Raw genomic sequence first — 25,967 nt, 5'->3', positions numbered from 1 at the left:
CTTTCAAGGTTGGATTCAGTCTTGGAAGTTTCCACTGTTGTAATATTGCATTTTAGGTGTCATGGTCAACTGTTGCTCATTCATTTAGCTAGATATTCATGGACTCCATTATGTAGGTCCATAGGCAAGGTTTTGCAGCTTAAGATAGGTATCACATTGCCCATTGTAATACATTCACAGTCAAGCTAAGCAGCAGACAATGTGTCCATTTAAAAGGCAGAGGGGGAGAGATAGGTTGTGCTGATAGCCACTCAAGATGGCTTTGAGAGAGAGAGAGAGGAGAGAGGAGAGAGAGAGAGAGAGAGAGAGAGAGAGAGAGAGAGAGAGAGAAGAGAGAGAGAGAGAGAGAGAGAGAGAGAGAGAGAGAGAGAGAGAGAGAGAGAGAGAGAGAGAGAGAGAGAGAGAGAGAGAGAGAGAGAGAGAGAGAGAGAGAGAAGAGAGAGAGAGAGAGAGAGAGAGAGAGAGAGAGAGAGAGAGAGAGAAGAGAGAGAGAGAGAGAGAGAGCAGTGGGTGAGAGATGGAGGGATGATGGAGGGGTATAGAAAGGGAGGAGGTATGAGGACGGTTATGAGAGAGAGAGTGTGAAAGCGAGATGGATGAGAGAGCTACTGAGTGAGAGAGGGAGACGTCCCTGTGAACAGCTGAAGTTTGTTTACCCCAGGAGCTTTGCACTGGAAGGGATCAGAGATGAAAGGGTGAGAGAGGCTGGGGAGGAGAGAAGAGGACAGGTTTAGAACTCTGGAATCAACAACAGCTGTCTGTGATCACAGGTGTTGGCCCTCCTCTAGTGGCTGCCCATTGAACTCCGGGCCTTCCCCCCACACACACACACACACACACACACACACACACACACACACACACACACACACATGCATGCCATACACGCCATATGTCCCTTCCTTGCCTCTGTATTACGTAGCACAGCAACTCCACCACAGGTTTAGTTGAGCCCCACTCACATTCATCCTGAATGACCCTTTAAGAAGGGAAGAAAGAAAGGGAAATCAGCCTATTGAAAGCCTCCCTCCATCTCCAACACTGTGAGGCTTTCATCTCATTCAAATGGAGCCACCGCCGGGAGCTACAATACTGAGCTATTTGCACTATTGTGATTAAAAAATCTCTCAATCTCTATGACTGCCCTCCCTGACCACTCTGAGGGAATTCAAAACTTTGCCACAGCCTTCACAGGGCTAATCGTAGGTCACTTACAGTGCAGTGACATTACTGTGACTCCAACATCAGGCTTTGACACATTCATTAGGCTCTGCCCCCCCAACCCCCCCCCCCCACTCGCCTCTCTCTCTAGCTCATCCTATTTCCGTCCGCCCGACCGCACAAAGGCCTCTGTGCTACCCCCCTTCCATGGGAACAGGGACACACTGGTGAATCAAACGGCTAGACACAGAAGCCTCGCCACCGCTGCTCTCCACCCAGTTGACCCCCAGCTGACCTCTAGCATTTAAGTGGGATCAGATGTCTAGAACGCTGTCAGGGTGAGAAATTGGACTGCCACTCTCTTCTGCCAACATAAGAGCTAGCTTGAAGCTTCCCATCAAACTCTGTGGTGTGTGTGGGGGGGGGGGGGGGGGTTCAGTTGTGGCTCAGCTTGCAACGCCAGGGTTGTGGGTTAGATTCCCACGGGGGACCAGTAAGAAAATGTATGCACTCACTACTGTGAGTCGCTCTGGATAAGAGTGTCTGCTAAATGACTAAAATGTAACAAAAAAAAAATGGTTGGGTGGGTTTGTGTGTGTGTGCTCGTGCCTCTGTGCCCGTCAGGATGTCTTTGTTGTGTTTGCGGCCGCATTGACTCATCAAATTACTTTAATTAAGTTGCTACAATTCAAAGGGTTGAAACGTCTCTCAAATGCAGAGTAGAAGAGGAGAGAAAAAATGATAATAAAGTTTTGAGGGGAAGAACACTGTCACGGAAGAGGCAGGAAAAGTGTCTCTGAGTCGCAGATATTTCCCTAATTCTATTTCCCTTATATTTTAAAATGTAATCAGTCATCGACTGCTCATGATTATTCATGAACGTGTCCTGCATGACAGAGACATAGTCCACCTCAGGAAAAAATATGCTGCTATCCATCCACACTGACTTGCGTGTCTATGTCTCTGTGACTCTGTCTCTGGGAGTTGATGAAGCGTCACTTCCCCAAGCATAGCTCAGTGTTTTGCCTAGCTTTCCATAAACTGACACTCACTGCCTACACCTTTCATTCCAATTTTTGGGTTGACTGCCCTGGATGTTGGGTTTTTGGGCATTTACATTTGCATTGCATCCCATTTTTATATACTGTATACATACAGTGCATTCGGAAAGTATTCAGACTCCTTCCCTTTTTCCACATGTTGTTACGTTGCAGCCTTATTCTAAAATGGATTAAATAAAAAAATGTCCTCATCAATCTACACACAATACCCTATAATGACAAAGCGAAAACAGTTTTGTAGAAATGTTCGCAAATTTATAAAAAATTAAAAACTGAAATACCTTATTTATATAAGTATTCAGACCCTTTGCTATGAGACTTGAAATTGAGCTAGGGGCATCCTGTTTCCATTGAACTTCATTGTAGTCCACCTGTGGTAAATTCAATTGATTGGACATGATTTGGAAAGGCACACACCTGTCTATATAAGGTCCCACAGTTGCATGTCAGAGCAAAAACCAAGCCATGAGGTCGAAGGAATTGTCCGTAGAGCTCCGAGACAGGATTTTGTCGAGGCACAGATCTGGGGATGGGTACCAAAAAATGTCTGCAGCATTGAAGGTCCCCAAGAACACAATGGCCTCCATCATTCTTAGATGGAAGAAGTTTATAACCACCAAGACTCTTCCTAGAGCTGGCCGCCCAGCCAAGCAATCGGGGGAGAAGGGCCTTGGTCAGGGAGGTGAACAAGAACCCGATGGTCGCTCTGACAGAGCTGCAGAGTTCCTCTGTGGAGATGGGAGAACCTTCCAGAAGGACAACCATCTCTGCAGCACTCCACCAATCAGGCCTTTATGGTAGAGTGGCCAGACGTAAGCCACTCCTCAGTAAAGGGCACATGACAGCCTGCTTGGAGTTTGCCAAAAGGCACCTAAAGGACTCTCAGACCATGAGAAACAAGATTTAACTCTTTGGCCTCAATGCCAAGCGTCATGTCTGGAGGAAACCTGGCACCATCCCTACGGTGAAGCAAGTTGGTTAATGTCAATTCAACATAATGTTCAGAAACGATACATCAGTACACTGGCCTGCTGGGATAATCTAGTGCTGTGAAAAAAGATGCATCCTTTATCTCCTGTAATCATCTGGTCTGGTTTGTGATGAGGAGGAAGTAGCCAAGCCAAACAGGAAATGCCAGGGGAAGTGGTCATTATGCAGATTATTCTAAACGCTGTAATTATGCTGCCTGTATCCGAGGCAACCTGGAGCCAGGGAAAAGTAGAGTAGCAGAGTCCCCTCTGTCATTCTATTCACACCCGTAGAATTAGGAATGAGAATTTCTAATAATTTAATATGAATAAGAATGTAGTAATTTACTTCTCTGCTACAGCTTGGCCACAAGTTCTCATAAACATCACTTCAGAGTAGCTTATTAGTTACATAAAATTCAGAATTTCCTGGGTTTTATGCAGTATTCTATCCCAGAGTCCCGTTTTAATGATGTTTACTCAGAGATGTCATTTAATTAAGCAATAAGGCACAAGAGGCAGTGCTGTATCATGAATACAGTCACAGGTAAATGGCCTTGTTCGGCCCGATGCGATAGCACAGAAAAAGTTGACTCGTCTCGTCTGGGCGCCGTTCACTCTATATATGGTACTACAGAGATCGGAGTTCTAAAGTTATACATTGTTTCCGAGGTCAGACAGGCAGAAGTCGAGGCTTATATTAACCCCCGCTGTACCAAACTAAATGCTAGGCTGGAAGCAAGGGGAAATAATGCACGAGTTGAGATAAATAAAACGGATGATTCGGACAGTAACATGAACATGATATTCTTATGGAGGCGCAGTAATAATTTTCAGATGGAACTATTAGCAGGCATAGGTGTGTCTGTGATGGCCAAAACAGCACCGCTTGGAACCCTGCTCGTCCAATCAGCGTCCCTGATCCAAACAACCAGTTTTATAATGATGTTTACAGGGAAATGTCAAGTACTGCATCTATTTATGCTCAAACCGGATTCATCTCCAGGCTCACTGTGCTCTCTACAGTATATCACTCACTCACTCCCTGCTGAGGACAGGCTGTGGAGCTGCTCTCTGAGTCCCTGTCTGAGCTCTTTACCCAAAGCTCTTCTAAGCTCCATCTTTGCACCAGATATTCCACAACAATTAACTTCTAATAGGCATTCTAAGTAAATGTAATTGACTCGGAACCATTGGTGCCAACATGAAAAACCCTAAATCTCAAACCGGGTTTGAGAATGAATGCAGTATTCTATATGGCACTACCAAGCTACTTTGGTCCCCTCAGGCAGTAGCTTTAGAACAGTCAACCTAAACTCCTTGTTAAAGAAGAGGGACTTTGATCTCTGTGTGGTTCTTCAAATCAGAGAGATTCTATAACCCTGAGCTTGGTGCCAAACCATCTCTTTCACGTTCTGGGACATGAATGTATGTGTGATCTTCAAGCCTTAACACACGTGTACATGCATCACAGCTCTGTCCTTGCAATGGTTACCACAGGTAACCTTAAACTTGGGAGTTTCTGAGGATAAATTAGGATGGACGACAGAGGGAGAAAGAAGGGATGATTGAGGAAAGAACCTGCCAACTCTGTGGGATGTCTTCATTATGACAGGCCTAAGCTGCCGATCCAGATCCAGCGGTAGTAGTAGACAGCTAGTGTAATCCATTTGTTGATTGAGCCTGTGTTTGTCATTGCCATTCTGCTGCTTTGCACTGAAAACATAGTGGAAAGACTCCAGCGGGTTACCAAATCACAGTCAACTCCTTGTGTTTCATCTTTGGGGCTAAGGCTGGCTTCTCTTTGATGTTCCTCCTACAGACTTAGTTGAATGGCAACCGTTATTGTGTTTACTCCGACTGCTGTTGGCACTGATGGATAGTCGTGCACGCTTGCATAGCCTAGGTGTGTGTGTGTGTGTGTGTGTGTGTGTGTGTGTGTGTTTTTTCGTGCGTGTTTGTGCGTGTTCGTGCGTGCATGCGCATATGTGCTTGGGTGTGTGTGTACACGCTTATGCCACAACCGTGGCTAAATCCTCAAGCTGTTCGAACAAGAGGAGATATGAATTAATTTCTGACGGCTTGGTGTCCAAATCCTCACTGGCACACAATAATATCCGGCCGGCCATGATTGAATCGGCCCTTGTCTCAAATAGCACAGCTAAAAAAAGAAACCCTGAGCTGGGCGCTCTAGTCATATTTGCAATGCGCGGAAGGTGTGAAAGTGTCAGCCATTTCAGAGCATGATGAATAGGGATGAACACATGCTGATGGCTTCTGTAGTCTCCCCTGTGTTCTACTGTCAGCACTTCACTTCACTGGATAGCCTGTCTTCTCTCACGCTCTCTTTATCTCTTTATTTTCTCTCTCTCCCTTCCATCTCTCTCTCTCTCTCTCTCTCTCCAACTCTCTATCTCTCTCTCTGTGGAGACAGTCTCGCTATGACAACCTAATCACAGAGACACTGGCATTCACAACAGAATAGATGTCAAATTCTTACCCCACACCCAAACATCCCATTCCCTTGATATCAGTGTGGGTACAGGAAGGAATATTTCGCAGAAGCAGAGAATCACTAAAATATAAATCAGTTCCCTGATCAGGTGAAGACGGGCAGTAGACAGACGGACACAAACCCCACACCTGATGCTGTCTTCTGGAGTACTAAACTCAGCACGACGCTGCTTGATCAGATTCAAGTAAAAAAAAAAAAAATTTTTAATTTTAAAATGTGGTTCTTGTTGATTTGGGCTGTTTTGTCTGTGCGCTCCGCACCTGGCGGCATTTCTCAGAAGCTGAAATGTAAACAGGATGGAGACGAGACATCAACACGTCCCCCTCGTAGCTCCAGGGAGCCTGGCTGTGTGTGCTACGTACCGTACTGAGAGGAGGCCTGCGGAGATGAGGGGTGTGTGTGTGTGTGTCCTTGTGCGTCACTCTGAAGGCCTCCTAGATGATTTGTATGCTTTGGGAATCACAATCAGATCCAAGTTTTGGATTTGTATACATGTGCCTCTATTATTGAGCCGATAAGAAAACCGGTAGACAAGGCAGAGCAATTGATCTGTCTGTCTGTCTGTCTCTGTGTGAGTGTGTATGTGTGTGTGTGTGTGTGTCTGTCTGTGTCTGTGTGTGACAAAAGCCTTATCGTTATCCCCTGTTGTCTTCCAGCCACCAGACTCAGACTACCTGCTGGGACCATCCAAAGATGACAGAGCTCTACCAGTCACTTGGTATGAAACAGACACACAGACAGACAGACAGACAGACACACAGACACACAGACACACAGACAGACAGACAGACAGACAGGCAGGCAGACAGACAGGCAGACAGACAGACAGACAGACAGACAGACAGACAGACAGACAGACAGACAGACACACAGACAGACACACAGACACACAGACAGACTCCAGTCATATAATCACAAAACATTCACTTTCACTCAAATATGACACCACGCAGTAACTGCAAAGCTCACTCTCATGCTCTCCTTCACACAGTATCTTGCTGTCTCGCTTACACACACACACACACACACTGACTGTAACATCAATTTTTATGTATGGGTCCCGTTGCGGTGGCGAGTGTGACTGTTCTTTAATGAGCAGATGGATCAGTAATAAGCTGTGGAACTCTGAGAACATTTCCTAAAGGCCAACATTCAACAAATATGACTCAGCTCCTCTGAGAGAGGTCTAACTAACCCAATTACCAGCCATTTCCAGCCCTCCCCGTGTGACTACATAGAAATTACACTACAGCACGTCTTTTCAACAGGTTTCCAGTTTGACATCATTATTTCATGTCAGACCGCAATTATCCATTCTGTATGAGTGATTACATCCCTCTGTTTTTCCTCTCTCTCTCTTTCTATCTTTCTCTCTTTCCTTTTAGCCGACCTAAACAACGTGAGATTTTCCGCTTACAGAACAGCCATGAAGAGCCGTAGGCTACAGAAAGCACTGTGCTGTAAGTTTCCTTTTCCCTGCACGCACGCACACACACACACTGACACACGCGTGTGTGTGTGTGCAACCAGGTATGCGATTGAGTTTGTGTGTACCTGTATGCGTGTACATAATTTTGTTTTGTTGAGATTCCACCTGTGCCGCTGTGTGTTTCATCCCAAAAGGGAATACATTGTATTCTACAATAACCAGCTGGCTAAAGCTATCATTGTGTTAGTTATTCCCTGTTGGCTGCTGACGGTTTGTGCAGAGAAATTGTCACCTGTTCCTCTGGGTATTACTATACCTTGCTGCTGGTACTTAGCCAGGCTCTCTATCATAATTACCCAGGTGTTACTTAAGCAGTAATGCTGGTGGGGTGTGGTATATGGCCAAAATACCATGGATAAGTTCTTATATACGACGCAACGCGGAGTGCCTGGATACAGGCCTTAGCCGTGGTATATTGGCCATATACCATAAACCCCAGAGGTGCCTTATTGCTATTATAAACTGGTTACCAACATAATTAGAACAGTAAAAATAAATGTTTTGTCATACCCGTGGTATACCACGGCTGTCAGCCAATCAGCATTCAGGGATCGAACCACCCAGTTTATACTGTTATTTAGAGAGCTCCAAACTTTACTGCTTCACTTTGTTATTTCTGTGGTTCTGTGGTAGAGGGTAGAGTGGGTTTGTCGTGCTGAGAGTAGGGGGCAGTGAGAGAGAGTGTGTGTGTGTCGTTATGAGTTAGTGTGGGTGTTAATGAGTTTAGATGATTCGGGCGTTTTGGGTTTTAATATTATATTGCATTAGCTTGTGATGATGAGATGAGAGCTCCTTGTACGTCTGAGTGATTTGGACTGAGGGCGTTCAGATTCAATTTCACCCATTAGATTACAAGTCAAAGCCTGAAGTCTAAAGCACAGACACAGATCTGTATTTATTAGTTATTATAGAATGAGGGAGGGAGGAAGGGAAGGAGAGAGAGGGGGAGGAGAGCGAAAGCAATAGAGAGAGAGAGGGAGGAAAGAGAGAGGAAAAAAGTCTCTATATATTCCTCAAACTCCTTCCCGTTAGCAGGTGTTTTGTTTTTCCTTCATGATCCCCCACTGAGATGTGTGTGTCTGTGTGTATCTCCCACACACTCGCACAGCAGGATTCCCCTTAAACTGCTAATTAGGTTAACTCTGCGCCGTGTCTCCAGTATCTGTAACATAAATTGGTTGGCCTGCTGCCCCGGTGTCACACCACCGTCTACTCTACAGTCACCTCATATCCTGTCTGTGGCCGTGTTGTCATTACAGCCTTCTGTCATTTGCTGTGGCAGTTTCCACTGCTCTTCGACATTTTGGAATGTTCTTTGTTGCCATTGAGTGGTCTCAGTAAACAACTATGAAAAATCTAAAAGTCCCTCCCTCCCTCCCTCCAGTGGATCTGTTGGATCTGAATGTGGCCCAGAGCACCTTCGAGCAGCACAAGCTTACCCAGAATGCCCAGCTGCTGACGGTGCCTGACGTCATTAACTGTCTGACGTCCATCTACGATGGGCTGGAGCAGCAGTACAAGGACCTGGTCAATGTTCCGCTGTGTGTCGACATGTGTCTCAACTGGCTTCTCAATGTATATGACACGTACGTGGACACACACAAACACACACACACACCTTGTAGAAGTCATTTTCTCTCGTAAAAAAAATACATTAAAATGGTCCACTGTGTGTGTGTTTCCTCTATAGTGGACGCAGTGGGAAGATCCGTGTCCTGTCCATGAAGATAGGATTGCTCTCGCTCTCCAAGGGCCATCTGGAGGAGAAATACAAATGTAAGTACCAAACATCCCACAAAAACCCTTTCACACACATAGCATACACAGAAACACTCACACACTGAAGTGAATAAATAATACAACTTTATCAATCTCTGATAGACTTAAATCACACTTTGACACACACACACACACTGAGGTGAATTGAGAACAGCCCCAATGCCAGGCTGTAATCCCAGCTCAGTTACCCAGGGTGCCGATCGGCTGCACCGTGTCAGAGGACGCCAGTGAATGGCCCATCTAATTGGATGTGAGACCTCCCATTTGTTTTGTATTTTATTGTATTTATTTATTTTGTTTCATTGCACGGGACTTAGGGATGTGGCTAGGGCTGCTGCACTCGGGGAGTACGCTTTGTCGTTTCAGAAAACATGCGTTCTGTCCTCACTTTGTTCCCTTGGTCCTCTCATTTTCTCCTCTCGCTCTGTTCTCCCCTTCTATCTCTTCCCTCTCCCTCTCTACCTTTCCTCTCTCTGTCCTCTCCCTCCATAGTTTCCTTCTCTACCCCTCCTGTGACGTGGAGTCTGTCCCTGAGCCTATTCGTTCCACTGGCAATTTCTATTAGTCTCAAAAAGAGATCAAGCATGGTTGGGCGAGTCCCTCTCGTTTAGGGTCACATTGGTTGTCAGGCCCAGACACCCATCCACAGCAACTCACTAAATCACCAGTAGCACAATCCACCACTGCAAAATAGAACCCAGCTACATAGCAATTTGACTCTCAATTTGATACCTTGTGTATATATCAATTATAATTGTAGGGCAGGACGTTTGAGTCAGAGTAGAAATATTAAGAAAGTCTGGGGCTCATATGATTTGGAGTTTCATGACAACGATGTCCTACGTAGTGGCTATAAAGGCTTATGAAGCTGATACGCATTGCTGCTCATGGTTGAATAAGTATGCCCGGCTCATACTCTAGGGAAGTGCACTATCGAAGAACTGCCATCGCTACTCAAGGAGACGTGGAGGCAGGTTCACAAACACACACACACAGAGAGTATTGAAAGAACAGCCATAGTTACTTAACTTAATGCAAGCTGACATCAAGGCTGGTTTGTGCACATGCAGACACTTGCATGCACGCACACACACATGCACGGTATCATAGAATCGCCATTACCACTCCACTTAAGGAGAGCTGACATCAAGGCAGGGTCTCACACAGAGATCAAAGACATCACCAGGCAGATAGGCGAGTCACACCCCACCCCCCCGCTCTCGATCGCCTTTCTCACTCTCTACTGTCTTCTTTCTCTCTCTCAATCGTTCTTGCCGGCTATACTGCATCCCTGTCTTTTCTCGCTCTCTCCAGCTCTCTCTCTCGCTCTCTCGATCTCTCAATTCAATTCAAAGGGCTTTATTGGCATGGGAAACATATGTTTACATTGCCAAAGCAAATGGTATAGACAATAAACTAAAGAGAAATAAACAAGGGAAACATTAGTCAACATTACACCCACAAAAGTTTTTAAAGAATACAGACATTTCAAATGTTATATTATGTACAGTGTTGTAACAATGTGCAAGTAGTTGAAGTATGAAAGAGAAAATAAATAAACAGATACATTTAGGTTGTATTTACAATGTTGTATAATTTGTATTTTGTATTTTTTGGGGGGGTCGATCAGCTTTAATATTGCAGATAGATTGTGGCTTCCATCAATGTAATTGTCTGCATCATTTCCAATATATATTTTGTAAATGTATATATAATATATATATATATATATATTTTTTTCCTTTATTATTTCCCCCTAACCTTACCACCCCTCCCCTAATTGAAGTAAACAATGTTGTTTGTGCTCCACTGGTTGCCCTTTTCTCATGGCAACAGGCCACAAATCTTGCTGCTGTGACTGCACACTGCAGTATTTGGCCTAACAGATATGGGAGTTCATCAATGTTTGTCTCTCTCTCTCTCTCTCTCTCTCTCTCTCTTTATCCTATCTGTGAGTAACAAGGCAGAAAGAGCCCTGACAAGAATCAACTGAGCTGTTGCATTCAATTTTGTTTTGTTTTGTTTTACGACTTAAACAAAAATATAGTGTGTGTACGTCTAGACGAGAGGTTTCCCTTCTCAACGATGGGCAGATGCCCTGTCATACCCTCAGAGCAGGGGTTGATGGGGAATTGATTGCTCTCCTGTGATAGTTGAGGAGATAAGCGATTACAGAGACAGAGGGTGAAATAGGGATAGAGGGAGGGGAAGAGCGAGAGGGAGGGCGGGAGAGAGGGAGGGCGGGAGACAGGGAGGGCGGGAGAGAGGGAGGGCGGGAGAGAGGGAGGGCGGGAGAGAGGGAGGGCGGGAGAGAGGGAGGGCGGGACTGTCGATTCCTCTGGGTTGTATTCAGACAGGGTTGCTCAGCTCACCAGGACTCCTCTACTCTATCTTCTCCTCCCTGAGCTCTGATAGATGACTACCCACATAGGGCTATTAATACACCTACACAACACGCTGACTCATACAACATACTCACTGATAAAGAGTGACAGTGGAGGCTTGGATGAAAAACTGTATTTGTGTAGTCTCACCCCCCCCCCCCCCCTCCCCTTCTCTCTTCCCCTTCTCTCTCTCTCTCTCTCTCTCTCTCTCCTCCAGACCTGTTCAGTCAGGTGGCGTCGTCGGGGGATACGTGTGACCAGAGACAGCTGGGTCTGCTGCTCCACGACGCCATCCAGATACCACGGCAGCTGGGAGAGGTCGCCGCCTTCGGAGGGAGCAACATTGAACCCAGCGTCCGGAGCTGCTTCCAGCACGTATGTATACACACACACAAGCGTTCACACACACAGCAACACATTGTGTTTATTGACACACACACACCTTGTATTATTGCGGTTGAAAGTACCATAACGTTGTCACTATAGCCACTATAACCAATATGGCCAACTATGAACGTTCAAATGCAAGGTTGGCTGGTCCCTGTCCTTGGGTTCACATTGCATTTTTCTATTTTCCCTGACTCGTGTTTCGTCAGTCATAAATTCAGTGGCGGCATTAAATTAGGAAGCAGTAAATTTCCCTGATTTCGCCACTCGGGCTCCTAAAATAGCATGGTGATGGAGCTCGGCTGACATTGGGAATGTCACACAGAGTTTAACAGTTTAACAGGAGCCACTACCAACCTGGAGCTGTCTTTACAGTCCCTTCTCCTGTCGCTTCACCACTCTTATCTACCTACAACCTTCTCTTTCCTTTATCTCCCCCCATTTCACACACACATACATTTTTTAAATATATTTTTTTATTTAACTAGGCAAGTCAGTTAAGAACAAATTCTTATTGATGGCCTACACCGGCCAAACCGGGACGACGCTGGGCCAATCGTGCGCTGCCCTATGGGACTCCCAATCACAGCCGGTTGTGATACAGCCTGGAATCGAACCAGGGGGTCTGTAGTGACGCCTCAAGCACTGAGATGCAGTGCCTTAGACCGCTGCGCCACTCGGGAGTCCATTAACATTAACACACACATACACACACACACATACACTAACACACACACACACCACCATTACATTTACATTTACGTCATTTAGCAGACGCTCTTATCCAGAGCGACTTACAGTTAGTGCATACATTATTCTTTTTAATTTTCATACCCCATGGGAATCGAACCCACAACCCTGGCGTTGCAAACGCCATGCTTTACCAACTGAGCTACCTCCCTGCCGGCCATTCCCTCCCCTACCCTGGACGACGCTGGGCCAATTGTGCGCCGCCCCATTGGTCTCCCGGTTGCGGCCGGCTACAGCAGAGCCTGGATTCGAACCAGGATCTCTAGTGGCACAGCTAGCACTGCGATGCAGTGCCTTAGACCACTGCGCCACTCGGGAGACGAGTGATATTCACGGCACAATTCCTAATGCATTACAGGCAGACGGTTGATGGTTGACTGATGACTGACCTCCCTGTATCAGCCAGAAAGTGCAGAGCAGTCACCCACACATTTGGTTTAATGGGGCAGTAATGAACGAGGTGGGGGCCCATAAATACGGCCTGTTTTACGGTCCTCAACCTCACTCCTCACTCCCTTTCGCCATCCATCCATCCTCCTCCCTCCAAGGGGTAATTGATCTGTAACTGCCGTAACTCTGCCACCTAGACGATGTGAGGGGACAGGAGGGGAGGGAGACAGGTGGAGGAGAGAGGAAGAGAAGAGAGGGAGGAAGATTTAGGGAAGTATAGGTGGAGGTGTCTGCTCTCTGGCTCTATGCCTTGACACTCCAGAGCTGGTTCTTCATGTCTCCATCTGTCTGTGTGTGTGATCTCAGGGTTCTATGACTTCTATCTGACATTTAGCCCTAACAGAGCTAGAGGTCACAGAACAGACACACACACACACAGGGATAGGTTTTCAACATTCCCCTCTTTGACCCAAGCCATGTTGATTCTCAGTGCGTGTTTGCAGTGTGTGTGCATGCGAGCATGTTGTGACCTGTGGACAATTTCTTCCTCGAGTCCCAAGAGTTCCCTCTCAGAATGTTTACTCAATGACCTTTGTGGGTAGCCGTGGCAACTGAAAGGTCAGATGTGTGGGCTGTGTTTTGTACAGCAGCCGTCTTGAGGTGTAAAGGGATTTAATACCCACTATAGGTTCCTAAACTTTTTCACACGGGCCCCCTTTCCAGCATTGGGGAACATCCCGCGCCGTCTATTTCTATGGGCACAAACACAGTTCATGACACAAACTGTTCACACACATCTTGTTGGTGGAGAGAATTTTGTAGGTTTAAAGCTTATTTCCTGCAATTCTACAAATGTTGTCATGGGGTGCCATGAAAATCTTGCCATTTTAAAGCACATGTTCTTGCACTTCTATAAATTCTCCATGTCTGATGTGTATTCATGTGATATTTGAGTGACTAAAAAATTACAACTAAATCTATGGGCTAAAATCCCTTGCTAAAAAAACGTTAGCTGACATGGGCTAGTTGATCTGGACATTTCTGACAAGTTATAAATAGCTCTCTAAGGTATGCAATGACTTACATGACAAGAGGAACTGATGATGCATTACCTTGTGCATTCTACTATAACAACTTTCAAGAGTAAGTTTAAAGCCGGACTGAGTTCCTTTAAAACATTTATTTATTTATTTTTGTTGCCGGGATGTCACGTGCATCACACTTATATCAGTACACTCGTAACAACCGAAGAATTACGAAACTTCAAAACTTCTGTTAGATCAAATAAGCCTCACGTATCAAAATAGCAATTAATTTTCATCTTGAATAAATTCGACAATCTCTCATTCCACCCATACAAAAACTCCTCACTTAGTAATTAATGACCTGCTTAACATGGACAGATTCTGGGCGGAGTAAACCCTCTCACTTTGTCTCTTCCTCTCTGGTATAGTGAACTACTTTTGATATGGGCCCTGGTCAAAAGTAGTGCACTTTATTTAAGGAATAGCGTGCCATTTCGGACGCAGCCTAGTAGTTGAATTGACTTTGATTTGACACCCGCATTTCTTCTTTCCTCTTCCTGTCCAGGTGACCAATAAGGTGGAGCTGGAGCCCAGGCAGTTTGTTGATTGGATGAGGCTGGAGCCCCAGTCTATGGTATGGCTTCCTGTGCTACACAGAGTGGCGGCTGCTGAGACCGCCAAGCACCAGGCCAAGTGTAACATCTGTAAAGAGTGCCCCATTGTAGGGTTCAGGTAAACACACACACTTAGACCCACGTACGCACGAATGTGCACACACACACACTCACACACAGCAACTTTGCGTTCAACGTTAGCTCCTTAACACACACTTTCATACAGAGCAAGAGAAGCTGTACATTGAATACACCCACCCACACACACATTTTCTAATGCTCACACACACCCACCCAACACACACTCACACACACAGGGGATTGATGGTGTGCTGGTCTCCCTGCTCTGAGTGAAGCAGAAAGGGCAGGCCTGCTCCGGAGGGCAGGCATTTATCTAAATGTCAGCAGCTGATACACTCCTGACTAAATACCGTCTGGAGAAGGACGTCTAGAATCACGCACGCACGCATACACACACACACACACACAAAGGGACGTCCACTGGGTACTGGGGGTTAGGGTCTCAAAGACTCTCACTGCTTTCTCTCTCTTTCTCTCGCTATCTCTGTCTCTCTCTGTCTCTCTCTCTCACACACACACACACACCACCTTCTGACATAATGTCAGAAGAGTTCATTAGAATCACACTCTTATGATTAAACAGACCTCAGATATCCACAGGCTAAACACAATATTGTTTAGGGGTATGATATCAGTCACCATGCTAACCAGAGCCTAGTGTCTAGTGTAATGTTTATCTCTGGTCCCTCACTAAGTAGTTACACCAGCTAGAGAATGTCTGACAGAAATACCAGCAGACATTTGACAGAACACAAGCTTTTAGAGGTCTGTCATTGATCGAAGGTAAGGAGGGATAGAAAGAGAGGGCAAGTAGGAAGAGAGACAGGGTAAGGAGAGAGAGAGAGATAGAGAGAGAAAGCTGAAAAAATGTGGATTGAATAGTGTTGCACAGTCTAGACTTGAGGTTCCCAATGGCCAACACCCTATTCTAAAGCAGAGCTGGTTATCCAGTGATAATGCAAAGTAGAATATACACTGAGTGTACAAAACATGAACACCTTTCAATGACATAGACTGACCAGTTAACTTGTTAAATCCACTTCAATCAGTGTAGATGAAGGGGAGGAGACAGGTTAAAGAAGGATTTTTAAGCCTTGAGACAATTAAGACATGGATTGTGTATGTGTGGCATTCAGAAGGTGAATGGGCAAGACAAAATATTTAAGTGCCTTTGAACGGGGTATGGTAGTAGGTGCACTCAACAGTTTCCCTTGTGTATCAAGAATGGTCCACCACCCAAAGGACATCCAGCCAACTTGGCACAACTGTGGGAAGCATTGGAGTCAACATGGGCCAGCATCCCTGTGGAACGCTTTCGACACCTTGAAGAGTCCATGCCCCAACGAATTGAGGCTGTTCTGAGGGCAAAGGGGGGTGGAGGGGTGCAACTCAATATTAGGAAGGTGTTCTTAATGTTTTGTACACTCAGTGTAGATCCCATAGTCATTAATTAGTGGCCGTCTGTGTCAAGGCTAATGAAAGATGTCTGTGTAGTAATACGCTGCATGTTGCTGTGTAATGGGGCGTGGGACGTGGGGTGTACTGTGCTCTACTGTCTGATGTATTGCTATGGGCTCTGTCATCAATCAGATTACCTTAGAGAGAGAGAGAGCGACCGCTCTCAACGAGCTGTATAAGGCCATAAGCAAAAAATGCTCATCCAGAAGTGGCGCTCCTAGTGGCCGGGACTTTAATGCAGGCAAACTTACATCCGTTTTACCTCATTTCTACCAGCATGTCACATGTGCAACCAGAGGAAAAAAAACTCTAGACCACCTTTACTCCACACACAGAGACGGATACAAAGCTCTCCCTCACCCTCCATTTGGCAAATCTGACCATAATTCTATCCTCCTGATTCCTGCTTACAAGACAAATCTAAAGCAGGAAGTACCAGTGACTCGCTCAATAAGGAAGTGGTCAGATGACGCGGATGCTAGCTATAGGACAGTTTTGCTCGCACAGACTGGAATATGTTCCGGGATTCATCCAATGGCATTGAGGAGTATACCACCTCAGTCACCGGCTTCAATAAGTACATCGACGACATCGTCCCCACAGTGACCGTATGTACATATCCCAACCAGAAGCCATGGATTACAGGCAACATCCGCACCGTGCTAAAGGCTAGAGCTTCCGCTTTCAAGGAGCGGGACACTAATCCGGACGCTAATAAGAAATCCCGCTATGCCCTCAGACGAACCATCAAACAGGCAAAGTGTCAATACAGGACTAAGATTGAATCCTACTACACCGGCTCTGATGCTCGTCGGATGTGGCAGGGCTTGCAAACTATTATGGACTACAAAGGGAAACCCAGCCACGAGCTGCCCAGTGATGCAAGCCTACCAGACGAGCTAAAGGCCTTTTATGCTCGCTTCAAGGCAAGCAACACTGAAGCATGCATGAGAGCACCAGCTGTTCCAGACGACTGTGTGATCACGTTCTCCGTAGCCGATGTGAGCTAGACCTTTAAACAGGTCAACATTCACAAGGCCGCGGGGCCAGACGGATTACCAGAATGTGTACTCAGAGCATGCGCGGACCAACTGGCAAGTGTCTTCACTGACATTTTCAACCTCTCCCTGACCGAGTCTGTAATGCCTACATGTCCCTGTGCCCAAGAATGCGAAGGTAACCTAAATGCCTAAATGACTACCGCCCCGTAGAACTCACGTTGGTAGCCATGAAGTGCTTTGAAAGGCTGGTCATGGCTGACATCAACACCATCATCCCAGAAACCCTAGACCCACTCCAATTCACATACCGCCCCAACAGATCCACAGATGACGCAATCTCAATCGCACTCCACACTGCCCTTTCCCACCTGGACAAAAGGAATACCAATGTGAGAATGCTGTTCATTGACTACAGCTCAGCGTTCAACACCATAGTGCCCACAAAGCTCATCACTAAGCTAAGGACCCTGGGACTAAACACCTCCCTCTGCAACTGGATCCTGGACTTCCTGATGGGCCGCCTCCAGGTGGTAAGGGTAGGTAACAACACATCTGCCTTGTTGATCCTCAACACGGGGGCCCCTCAGGGGTGCATGCTTAGTCCCCTCCTGTACTCCCTGTTCACCCACGACTGCGTGGCCAAACACGACTCCAACACCATCATTAAGGTTGCTGACGACACAATAGTGGTAGGCCTGATCACCGACAACGATGAGACAGCCTATAGGGAGGAGGTCAGAGACCCGGCAGTGTGGTGCCAGGACAACAACCTCTCCCTCAACGTGAGCAAGACAAAGGAGCTGATCGTGTACTACAGGAAAAGGAGGGCCGAACACGCCCCGATTCACATCGACGGGGCTGTAGTGGAGAGGGTCGAGAGTTTCAAGTTCCTTGGTGTCCACATCACCAACAAACTATCATGGTCCAAACACACCAAGACAGTCGTGAAGAGGGCACAACAACACCTTTTCCCCCTCAGGAGACTGAAATGATTTGGCACAGGTCCCCAGATCCTCAAAAAGTTATACAGCTGCACCATCAAGAGCATCCTGACCGGTTGCGTCACCGCCTGGTATGGCAACTGCTCGGCATCTGACCGTAAGGCCCTACAGAGGGTAGTGCGTACGGCCCAGTACATTACTGGGGCCAAGCTTCCTGCCATCCAGGACCTCTATACTAGGCGGTGTCAGAGGAAGGCCCAAAAAATGGTCAAAGACTCCAGTCACCCATGTCATAGACTGTTCTCTATGCTGCTGCACGGCAAGCGGTACCGGAGCCTCAAGTCTAGGTCCAAAAAGCTCCTTAACAGCTTCTACCCACAAACCATAATTAAACTATATTTCTTGAACTGCATTGTTGGTTAAGGGCTTGTAAGTAATCATTTCACTGTTGTATTCGGCGCATGTGACAAATATTCTTTGATTTTATTTGATTATATTGCCTGAATTCTGCCCATCTCAATTTATGGATGTCTTTTATATTCTGTTTTGAGCATGATGATAAGGTGCATTGGGATAGAGCTGCAGGTGTCATTCAGAATTTTAGACTGTGGGTTTGGGTGTGTATGTGTGCTCCATTTTGATCTTCACAGAGGAATTGGCGAGAAAAAGTGGTGACAGAAAATCGGTAGCTCCCTGTGAGGCCCTGGAATAGCCAAGTTGAGAGCAGGACACACACACGTATGTGAGACACATGCAAGAGAAATTGAGAAATCTCATCACTCTTTATTCTCTTATTTCTCTACTCTCTCTCTCTCTCTCTGTCTCGATCGAATCAAGGTGGCTATATTCACGTCAGGAATTTAGTGAAAAGTGTCAGCCTATTTCCAACACACCTCCTTGTTATTGCATTTCCATTTTCATTTTTTGATTGCATTCAGTAGCGTCTATGAATCAAATGATTATGAAGACAGAAATGTATGAAAGCGTGTATTCTTATTTTAAATGTATGTAGTTCTGTCCTTGTGATGTACTTGTCTATTAATGTTATGTATTATGTCATGTCTCATGTTTTGTGTGAACCCCAGTAAGAGTAGCTAATGGGGATCCTAATAAAATGCTAATACTATCCATTTCCCTTCATCCCTAGGTATCGCAGTCTGAAGCACTTTAACTATGACGTGTGTCAGAGCTGCTTCTTCTCTGGACGAACCGCTAAGGGCCACAAGCTCAACTACCCCATGGTGGAGTACTGCACGCCGGTGAGGAACACACACACATACTCACACACACACACACACACACACGCACACGCACACGCACACGCACACACACACACACACGCACACACACGCACACACACACACGCACACACACACACACACGCACCTCTGTGCCACCTTATTCTCCAAATCACTGATTTCTGAAACTTGTCCTGCCTTCTACATCAACTTCTTCAGGAGCCCGGAACGCAAATTGGATTCGACCGAGCGAACAGTAAAAGACTTCTGTTCTTTGAGCTGTTTATAATTTCTGAAACGCATTTTTCACACACTATGATTGAGTGACAGTTTCAGGTGAGAGGGAGGGAGGGGATTTGCAGAAATTGAACAGTCTTCTCTTTTTAGATTAGTAGAGCTCACGCACAGCGTTGGAATATTGCTGAATGTCACACTTCGACTGGTAGGGGAATATGTTTATTTTCTTTTGGTGATTTAATTTAGTTTTTCAATCTCCAAATGTGATAGCCTGGATATTGATACAGACCACCAGCCACGAGGAACAGCAATCACTCCTGTCATGGCTATGTAATGCTAGCTGCCTCCAGTGACTGTGGGATGAAAACGTTATACAAGTCATGTTTAAGCATGGGCAAATAATATTCTAGCTTTCAGTTATGAAGCAGAAAGTCAAACTGCAATGTCAGACTCCTCACCCATACACAATCAGGCCTTTCTGTTTCTGACTTAGACCCATTTCAGACAGATTATATAGTATATTACCTGTAAAAAATATTAGCCAATGTTTATAGGACCCCCCTTCAAACAACCCCTTATTTACCACTTTATTTTACGTATACACCTTTTATACATATCAGTGGGTAACTGGCAAATTGGGAGGGGTGGGGTCAGTGGGTTGTTGTTAAACAATGGGGGCTGTTTGCATTTCAAATGAGGGAGGTGTTAAACAATGGAAGTGTTAATTAATTGACCTGCAAAAAAGTAGAGAACCATTTACACAAACCTGATACCTGTATTTTGGTTACAGGGTCTGTGAAAATGCAGGAATCATGACTAGGTCTTTAGGTGGGTTTTTTTACCACCCCTTTCAGATAAAATGCAGGCAAAAAGAAGCAGGCATGGTAAATGAGTGAGATTTCGGTCTGTGTATGAAAGGGATATTAGTGTAAGCTATTAAATTGATGAGTTTGAAATTGTGGATTCTTGGCTGTCTGAACCATTTTACTGGAGAAGACCTAACAAAACAGTGACGTTACACCTTTGATTCTCACTGTTACTTCAGAACCACAGTCCACTTGGAGGAATAAATACTTTATTACACACCATGTGTTGAATAGAGATACTCTTTTATTAAATGAAATCAAACTTATTTCCTCAGAGAGTAGCCCCTCTCTAAACCAACAATAGCACATTTACAATACCCTCTCTTCCACACAGAAACAAAACACATTTGATGGTACTTTAATGTCTCCAAAAAGGATAAAGTACATATTAATACTAAGGCACAGCAGATGCCTAGCACCATAACCTGATTTAGGAGGTAAAGATCAATATGATGCTGTGTAAAATGGGGCCGCCGTGGGTCCCATTGCAGTCATTTTAGAAACATTCTCAGTTTTCTCATATCAGTCCCACTGTTTATTTGATGTGCACAATATTGCTTTTTCATTTGATTGTTCCCACATTGCTAGTATTAATTATTCAGCAAAAACATGGTAGAATAAATTGTGTGCTGTGGTCTATTCGGTCTTCCGAAGTAGTTGTTTGGGCACAAGTTTGACAAGTCTCTATTGTGATTTTACGGACTCTTCTCTAGCCCAGTAGCCTACCTGCCACAACACACTACTCAAGCTCCACACACAAACCTTCCTTCTCAAGTACTGAGATGTCTCTTTCTCTCTCTCTCTCTCTCTCTCTCTCTCTCTCTCTCTCTCTCTCGCCCTCTCTCTCTCTCTCTCTCTCTCTCTCTCTCTCTCTCTCTCTCTCTCTCTCTCTCTCTCTCTCTCTCTCTCTCTCTCTCTCTCTCTGGGTGTGTTGTGGTCTACATATTAGTTGAAAGCCGTATGAACTCATTAGAATGTGTGTGTTCCTTTGCGTCACAGTGTGTTTATGTGTGTTCCCCTGCTTCGGTGTGTGTTTGCAGAAGTTGAATCTCCCTAGCTGTTCCCTGAATCCTAGGAAGAACAATTCCTCTTTAGGTCAGGGCACTGTGGTAATTTGACTTTCACTGGCAAAGCAGAATCCGCCACTCTCTGAGAATGTATTTGCTAATGAACTCCTTCTTATAAACTTTCTCATCCCTTTCTCACTCTTCCAGACTACTTCGGGTGAGGACATGCGTGATTTCACCAAGGTGCTGAAAAACAAGTTCCGCTCCAAGAAGTACTTTGCCAAGCACCCCCGGCTGGGCTACCTACCGGTCCAGACGATTCTAGAAGGAGACAATATGGAGACGTAAGTACCTGGGAGGAAGGGGGTTGTTGTGTTGCCTGGGTGAGCCCTCTATCAACACTTTAATTTACACTTCCGGTCTGTAAACCGTTATACCCCCTGGCATAATCAGGCCATATATCTCCTGTGTTGCACAGAGCTGCTGCTCTACTTTGGAGTGAGTCTGTCTCGATTTACACCGGTCGCCCGCTCAGACACACATAAATCCTCAGTAATGGTGTTTAACTAGCGTTACAGATTATGCAGATGCTAGTGGCGGGTGGTGAGTGCCCTTTAGGTGTGAGTTATGTCCCCCTCTATGATCTGAACCTTCTTTGCTATATCCTCTGTCTCAGTATCTTTCCATCTTTGTACAGATCCTCTGTCTCCCTCTCTCTCTCTCTGTCTCTGTCTCTCTCTCTCTCTCTCTCTCTCCTTCTACTTGAGTCGTGAAAGCGGATATTAAAAACAAACTGTGAATTATAGCCTGGAGTTACACACACACGAGCGGTCGCACACACACACATACACAGTCCAGATGTCCACAGCCACACCTCAGATAGATGGCCCCTCCCTCTTCATTCCTCTCCTCTCTCCACTCTGTCTCTCCTTTCCCCCCTTCCTCCCGCTATCCCTGAGAAATGACTCCTGCAGCGTTGTCTACCTGACAGAAATGGTGGCAAATCGGGGCGAGATTCCTTAAAAAGCTGCAAAGAAACTGGAGACTTGGAGAAATATGACTATTCCATGACATTCATTTTCCACTTTTCTTCCCCCACCTGGCTTCTCTACCATCCACAAACTGCTGAAAGTCTGGTAACAAAACAGGCAATTCTTACTTTTAAGCCCACACATACACACACACGCACACACAGAAACACATTGACATTCAGTGTGTGGAGACAGTGAATCAGGCCATCTCTGAGGGAGGGAGGGAGAGAGAGAGAGCACCCATCTCTCCCGCTCTCTCTCTCGCGCCCTCTCTCTCTCCGTCCGTCTGTCTCTCTCTATCTCTCTCCTTCTCCCTGTCTCCCTCGCTCTCTCTATCTGTCTCTCTCTCTCTCTCTCTCTCTCTCTCTCTATCTATCTCTGGTCACAGTTATTCTGTTTCCTCAAACGTTTTCCCCACCTATAGAACACAGAACCCCACCCACTGTTAACTCCCTCCCAACTCTTCTTCCTTCATTACACGCCAAATAGGATTTCTGGTACGACACAGAGATGTGTGTTAATGTGAAAGAAGCATCTGATCCTCCTAGCTTGGTGTGTTATGTGCTGTTCACAACCCGTATTTGGAAGAGTTCAGGATAAGACTGTACACTACGTTAACTCTAGCAGGGAGTCTGATGAGTTTAGGAGTTGTGTGGATTGGAGTTTGTGCATTTGGGGACTTGTCTTAAAACACATTAACTCAGACTTTCTCTGTCACTCTCTCTCTCTTTCTCTCTCTATCTCTATCTTTTTGATTTGATTTGGGTGGAGTCAATAACACAGCACAGATATAGACACATTCTGAAAAAACACACACACACACACATCTGTCAAACTGAGCGGAAAGCCCTAGCGTAGGATGTGGTAGCGAGCGCGGGCTAATGATATTCCCCTCTGAACATATGGCGGTGTTTCCGTGTTCCCAGCACCACCTCTGTCTGTCTAGCTGGCGGCTGGCTGTCTCTGCGCTCTCTGACAGGAGGCATGAAAAGGTGTCAGAGTGCACACAGGGGTTCTTAACCCCCTTGATAGAGGAGGAGAGGAGAGAAAAGAGTGTCAGGCCAGCTTGTCTTTCAAGACTATTGAAGTGTGTTCAGAATATTCAGGATTTGAATTGGATTTAATAACTTTATTGGTATTCAGTGAAAAGGTACAATATACTGTATGACACAATACAACATCATGTAAACCATACTGATGAGGACAACCTTTTACTCAACACAACTAGGTACCATGTAGCCTAGTTGTTGTAAAAATAGTTTGTAGCCACTCCAGCAACATCTCTCTATAGTATCAGAATTGGCATCACAGTATATTCAGCACTCTGCACACACAGTGTCATCTCATCAAGGCTTTGCAAATGAAAATGCCCATCCTTCCTCTTAACTTTAAAACTCTGTATTTGACTGTCTCTCAGTGTGTCTGTCTCCCTGCCAAGGTCCATTACCGTTGGCTCTACTGTTGTCTTTGTACATCCCAGTCAGTCACTTTCTCTGATACAATAATACCCACACAGACACACTCTGCCTGCCAGGGACATGGTTCAATGCAGAGATGTGTGATTTACCAGAAAACATGTACCAGAAAATAGTTATAACAACAGTTATTTCTTGAAAGACAAATGCCCTCCACACACTTTGTAAAGAAAAGTTATTTTGTCAGAAATAGACTAGTAAATCTACATGTTTGCTTTTTGTTTGTCATATTGTACAATCCAAAAAAAATATCCACAGCTGTGGGTTGTTGACAGTGATAATATCAGTCCTATTGATTGCTGTGCTTGATAACTGGTTACTCCGTATAGCCAGGCCCAGAGAGGTAGGCTGTAGTTGGACTGGCCTTTGGCCTACTGCCATCTCAGGGAAAAGTGAACTCTTTAGGCTCAACATCACTGACTCTCCAGGCCCCTTACTCCTGCTGCCTGTTCTGACTGCACTCTATACAGCAACAGCAACATTTGTCAGAGCTAAACGCTCCCAAGGTCTCCCTCTCTCCCTTCCTCCCTCGCTCTGTTTATCTTTTTCACAAGAGTGCACCCATCCGGAGGTTACAACACCCCTGGCCCAGCCTGTCGTGAGTAGGAGAAAAAACTGGAAGAGCTCAGCACAGCAGTATATGGCTTTAAACAAATCAACTCAAACACTGGTTGTTGCTGCTCTCAGGTGAAAAAGCCCACTTCCTAATGGCACCAGTTGACGGGGGTGCACAAAGTGGTAGGACACCGCAGACAGCAGCCCCAAATAGCTCAATCTCTCCCTCACTGAGTGATCTGGTGCAATAAGAGTCTCCTCGCGGGCAGAGAAGTGACGACTACTGCTTTCTTTCCCACTGCGAGAGACACATACCCACGATGCAGCGCTTTGTTTGAATGTCTCCACTTTCACATTGCGAACAAAAACACAAGTAACCTTCAGAGCTCCCAAGCAATTATTTTAGCATCTCAAACATCCTCTCCTTCTCGAAAAGAAGAAGATGCTTCTCTTCCTTTAGCACATCTATATTTAGCAACCGTTCTTTCTCGCTAGATTAAATTCATTTTTTTCCCTTGCCAAAGGTGTTTCATCTGTGTGCGCTGTGCAGTACATCCTGTATGTTTAGAAAAATATGTTCATTTTGAAGACTGCACATTAAATGACACTGTAATAAGTGAAAGACAGACTGAATATGGTCTCTTGATCATTTTGGTATTGCTGGTAAATGTCAAGTATGCCTAATAATAGCGGCAAATGTCCTTGTAATCAGTGTGGAAACTTAAAAAGCATACTTAACAACTACAGTAAGTACAGGCCTGGGGCTACATAGTCTTGCTCGTAAGGGAATATTCTACTAAAATTATTTAAATAGGGACTCAATTACAATATCACTTGGAAATTAATAGTTGAATCATTAGAAATCATTGGACCATAGCCCTTAGACTAGAGGGGATATTATATTTGGATGAGCTCCTAGATGCTGATCTAAGGCCAGTTTTGCATTTTCCCTAATAATGGTAAAGGTTAGGATTTGGGGTGGGCAAACTGATCCTAGATCTGTGCCTAAGGGCAACATCTACCAGGTGTGCTTCTGCGTGCCCCTGTTGTCGCCCCCTTCTGGCTATTCTAAGCATAGCTGCTGGTTGGAACCAATGATTTGTATGTATATGTATATGACTGATAGGAGGCGCTGTGTTGAAGCCACCTTGCTTCCATCTTAGTACCACCCACCTTTGGAAGCTATAGAAATGCATTTATTAATGTCTACATTAGTTTTTACCATGCTTGCTCTATTACAGACACCTTAATTCATAAATTACATTATGTGATCTAAACATAAAAATAAAACATGAACAAATATATAAAAACATTTTCCTTAAAGTATACTTTACTAATTACTAATGTTACTGTTTCCACTACAACAACAAAATATATAAATAAATGTAATTTTGTCCTTGAAACAGTTAATTGAAATACTGTAGAATTCCATTCATTCCTATGAAGGACTTGTCCTACTGGGGAGTGCCAATATGGCTGGCCATGGCTTCAAAGTCTCTCAATGGCCAATACGTAGCATCAGCAAGCCAGGGTTTATATACCGTACATCATTGG

The 25,967-nt window shown here is 45.2% G+C and overlaps 1 pseudogene across 1 annotated transcript in view; it reads left to right on the top strand.

The window, feature by feature from the left end:
* LOC311106780 (utrophin-like) overlaps positions 1-25,967 on the top strand; it is a 146,968-nt pseudogene that overhangs the window by 88,126 nt on the left and 32,875 nt on the right. Inside the window, exons 15-22 of the transcript XR_014615865.1 lie at positions 6,333-6,423; positions 7,091-7,165; positions 8,579-8,780; positions 8,885-8,970; positions 11,575-11,732; positions 14,475-14,641; positions 19,152-19,263; positions 21,560-21,696. The product of XR_014615865.1 is annotated as an utrophin-like (transcript). The remainder of the gene's footprint in view (positions 1-6,332; positions 6,424-7,090; positions 7,166-8,578; positions 8,781-8,884; positions 8,971-11,574; positions 11,733-14,474; positions 14,642-19,151; positions 19,264-21,559; positions 21,697-25,967) is intronic.

This window comes from Coregonus lavaretus (assembly GCF_964263955.1).
Source record: "Coregonus lavaretus genome assembly, chromosome: 31".
Classification (NCBI taxonomy): domain Eukaryota; kingdom Metazoa; phylum Chordata; class Actinopteri; order Salmoniformes; family Salmonidae; genus Coregonus; species Coregonus lavaretus.
Note: the sequence above shows the minus strand (reverse complement) of the source record. Positions and strands in the feature narration are given on the sequence as shown.